The sequence below is a fragment of the Dipteris shenzhenensis genome, chromosome 13 (assembly GCF_047967505.1).
Source record: "Dipteris shenzhenensis isolate YYH24624 ecotype China chromosome 13, Dip_SZ_1.0, whole genome shotgun sequence".
NCBI lineage: Eukaryota > Viridiplantae > Streptophyta > Polypodiopsida > Gleicheniales > Dipteridaceae > Dipteris > Dipteris shenzhenensis.
Window position 1 is genome coordinate 39,877,998 of NC_141608.1, and position 4,707 is coordinate 39,882,704.

The 4,707-nt window shown below is 39.5% G+C and overlaps 1 pseudogene; it reads right to left on the minus strand.

Moving 5' to 3' along the window:
• Positions 1-237: 237 nt before the first annotated feature.
• LOC147895391 (uncharacterized) lies at positions 238-1,211 on the minus strand (annotated as a pseudogene).
• Between the last annotated feature and the right edge of the window lie 3,496 nt (positions 1,212-4,707).

The following is a 4,707-nucleotide window of genomic DNA, read 5'->3' on the forward strand; positions in this document are numbered from 1 at the left end:
GGAAGCCTTATCTTTACGACTCGACATAGAAGCGAGGGGGGTAAGCTATGCGTTTTGAAGACAAAGCAATACGTCGCAATTGGAAAGATTAAAGCTGGCAATTCTGTTCTATACCCGAGAAGCGGACGTGAAGAAATTCCACCACCAAAGTCTTTCAATTGATCCAACTATGGACAAGGAATTTGGAGCTGAAGCTGGGAGACAGATGCGAAGAGGAAGAGGATGTAGTGCGTTTCGGACTTCGAACCTTCCAAGGAGCGATTGGAGTGTCACCAGAATTTCCAACGTTTGGCTGCCTTTTTTGTTGCTTGAACGCTACTGCCAGGTGAAGGTATCCCATCCCGGACTTCTGCAACCAAGACCGGTTCATCGTCATCTTCTTCTTCATCAGAGGGGTCTAGTCGAGCTGCATCTTTCGCCCACTCTACCATCTCATCCACATCAGAATCGGGAATTTCCTCTTCAACATCATCACATTCATTCGTGATACCGTCATCTGGCTTTCTTGCCTTCTGCCCATCATTTTTCCTCTCGAGCACAACTTGATCACCAACTGCAGCCAGAAGTTTGTCCACCTCCGACACGCTTACCCCTTCTTTCTCTCCTCCAACTCCTCCAATGCGAGCATCAGGGGCGTTCAACGTGGAAAGCTGGTCCACTTTCGTCGGACCCACTATGACTTTGGTAGGCGCAGAGGGTTGCGGTAGTTCCGATGCAGCGTCCTGATGGGCAGGAGCAGGAAAGGGACGACGAGACGAAGCTTTCAATGCAGTGAGGCGAGCGGCAAGATCGGAGCCAAGGATATCAATCTCCTCAGGGTCGGGGGGGGGGGGGGGACGGAGGGATTGGGGGGGGGTAGAAGCGTGGGAGTAAGGCAGAGGGGTGGGAGGGGGGTTTCGCAATCGCTAAAAGCGATCAAGGAGGTCAGAATTGAGGAGGAGGGAATCAGGGGAGGGGGAGGAGATGGTGTGGGTGTTGAGGGAAAGCTTGAGCAAGCTCTCATCGCTGCAGAGCACCAGCAGCTCCTCCACTTTTCCTTCATCATCTTGATGATGACCTGAAGAGCCACGGCAAGGATCCATGGTTTCTCCTCCTCCTTCTTGATTACTCCCTTCTTGTCTCTTATCTTTATCCTTCTTCCTTCTTGATTACTCCCTTGAGCCTTCTTACTCTCTGATCTTTATCCCTCCCTCCATAATACACTTCGAAACAAAAGATGCACTTGGACCTAGACGAGACGACGAGATACAAGAATAGAAACAACCAACATGTTTGCTTTAGACAACACTGGCAGGATAAGAAGCAACCTTCCTCCTCAAAGGTGCCTGAAGACGGGGACAAGGGCTTGCTTTCTCTTGTTAAGCGGACTGCACATGTCCGTTTCGCCTATATTTAAAGGTTTTACCTTGGCTTTTTATGCAGCTTTTCAAAAGCTTTCAAAGCTTTTGGGCTTTCAGAATTTAAAAAATCTAAGGGTGTATATTGTGCCATGTGGAAGCACAGTATATATTTAAAGGTTTTACCTTGGCTTTTTACACAGCTTTTCAAAAGCTTTCAAAGCTTTTGGGCTTTCAGAATTTAAAAAATCTAAGGGTGTATATTGTGCCATGTGGAAGCACACGATTTCAGAATTTGAAAAAACGTCCTAGTGCTGGCCAAGTAATAAAGAACTTAATCTCTCTCTCTCTGTCTTAAGATTGCAACGCTTGCATTCTTTAAGTCTTTTGATTGTACTATCTTGGTATGTCAATTAATTGCTCATAGGTAGTTAGTGCCTTGCTTTGATCTCTTCCCACTTAGTTTGTTTAGATGCTTTTGCCTCTCTCTCTCTCTCTCAATTCTTTTTCTAGGTTTTCCTTATTTTGGTGCTTATGTTGTAGTGGTTGGGATTGGGATTTAAGCTCCTAGGTTAGGATTTTATAGTTGTGTAGGAGTGAGGTTAGGATTTTATAGTTGGGTAGGAGTGGGACATTTTTTTCAAACTTTGATGGCATCTCATGGTTGGGAAGTTACTTCCTTGTAGTTTTTGAAAAATTTCATGTCCCTCTTCTAAACTAACTTAATCCTCGATATCTTATTGATCTCGGGTCATTCCTTAAATTCCTTGTACACTTAGTTTTTGAAAAATTTCATGTCCCTCTTTTAAACTAACTTAATCCTCGCTATCTTATTGATCTCGGGTCATTCCTTAACTCCCTCTTAGCTTTATTGTTTTGTTTGTTAAAATTTCCTATTTTTGAGAGTGAAACTCTATCATCCTAGTGAACACGCAAATTCTTAAGTATTCTCTCCAAGTGGTGTTAAGTGGTATATGCTTCATTAATTTGTCTTTAGAGGATGAATATTTCTTGATAGCTATCTTATCAATCATCAAATATGTAAGCTAAATGGAAAATGATAGTTTTGTGTCTAGGTTCTTCAAAACAAAGAACGTTTGTTAAGTCTTTATGTTTTGGTATAAAACTTATCTATGCAATTTTTTGCAAGCTTTGATATACCCCTTCTCTTGTTTCTTATGTTTGCATCCATGTTTGTTTGCATTTTTCTTCTCTTCATCTCCTCCTCCCTTTTGTCATAGTTGCTAGTCTTTGGTTGGATTTTTGGCTTGCTTGGAAGGATAAGTCTAATTGGAGATTTCTACTTCTAAGAAGCGAAATTGGGATTTCAATTTCAAAAATTCTCTTATAGTTTCACAACTAGAGCAATTCATTTACTCTTTAATTTCTTCATGTAAAACTTTGACAAAACTTTTAGTAGCTAGTGCTCTATTAGTGACAAATTTCCCTCTATAGTAATACTGTTTAGCTTGTTGAAATAATCTAGGGTAGTATCTCAAGTCTTTTGAACTACCTTTGGCAATTTCCATTTTCAAATCCCATTGTCATTACAAAAAATTTGTACTAAAAAAGGACCCTATAAGTGAGTCCTTGGGTTGGTGACATGGAAGAATAAGGTGAATAAAACCCAATAGAATATTGACTAGTGGAGGGAAATATACTATTGGAAGTGGCCTGACTTCTCTATTTCTTTATTCAATGGCCAAAACAATGAGGTGGAGCACCCACTTGCTACCTCAACTCTCCCATTATGTTTTTAAACTGTAACTAAACTGAGAAACCTAGTTTCTCAACCAAACTTGTATCATTTGACCTGAAACCAAATCGTACCATCCAACTATCATAATCCTTTCATTCTTTCCCATTCCTCTTGCTTCCCCCTCATTTTTGAGCATTATTTTGAATTTTTCTTTGCTCCAGTCCTCTTTTCAAAATTCTTTGCTCCAGTCCTCTTCTCAAATTTCTTGCTAGCTCTTGAGTAGGAAGCTTCTTTCTTTATTCTCCCTCTCATGGGATGGACTCACGCCAAAATCTTATCACTTCTCTTCTCTACATGCATTTCCCTCCCATTTCACTCTCATTCTTTCAAAACGTTCAAGATTTTTGAATGAGATTCAACATATCTTCTTCTTTTTCTATTTTGGACGCTTCTTCTTCAAATCTTGTCACTTCCTCTCTCATCTGAGATTCTCCCACAATCTAAAATCATTTCATTTAGGAAGACAAGGCAATCAATGTTCTGAGTGAGCCATGAATGATGCAAGGTGTTTGGAGCTTAGAAGGAGCTATTAGATGAGATTCTTTGAGAAAGGATCAAAGAAGATTGACTTTCAGGCATTGTAGTTGTTGATGCATGAAAACCAATCTTTCTTTTGTCCATCTCTCCATTCTAGTTACTTTCCCTGTTGCAATCTCTAAGGGCGTATGATTTCAAACCATTTGTGAAGGTTTGGGGTCCATCCAGACAAATTGTATGGAGGTTCAGGTGAGATAATCTTTGGAACAATGCAACACAGTGATTATGACGAGATTTGTTTGTTAATGATATAACTTTGAAGAACCAGTTAGTTCGTAGTTCATTCTCCCACGATCTAAAATCATTTCATTTAGGAAGATAAGGCAATCAATGTTTTGAGTGAGCCATGAATGATGTAAGGTGTTTGGAGCTTAGGAGGAGCTATTAGATGAGATTCTTTGAGAAAGGATCAAAGAAGATTGACTTTCAGGCATTGCAGTTGTTGATGCATGAAAACCAATCTTTCTTTTATCGATCTCTCCATTCTAGTTACTTTCCCTGTTGCAATCTCTAAGGGCGTATGATTTCAAACCATTTGTGAAGGTTTGGGGTCCATCCAGACAACTTGTATGGAGGTTCAGGTGAGATAATCTTTGGAACAATGCAACACAGTGATTATGACGAGATTTGTTTGTTAATAATATAACTTTGAAGAACCAGTTAGTTCGTAGTTCATTTTGTTTTGTTTCATGATTTGAAAAGGTTGAAAAATTTGTTTGTTTTATAATAAATTCCATGAGAAATGAGTCTTTTCTACTCTTACTATCAATGGTTTTCTATAGAATATTGGTTGAAATAGATTTCGTGATGTTTGAGAGCACATAAGTTTTTTGAAGCAAGAACCATCAACTTCATCAATCTTGGAACACATTTGGGACAACTGGGGGGGACAAATTTGATCACATTTTTCTTTCAAAGAACCTTGCTCCAAGAATCAGGTACTGTTCATTCATGTAGTTTTAGAATGTTTTTAGTTTTTAACTCAAATCAGGGTCTATCAGAGCAACTTGCATGGAGATTTAGGTGAGAAAAGCTTTAGAACAATGCAAGATAATGAAAATAATGAGATTTTAT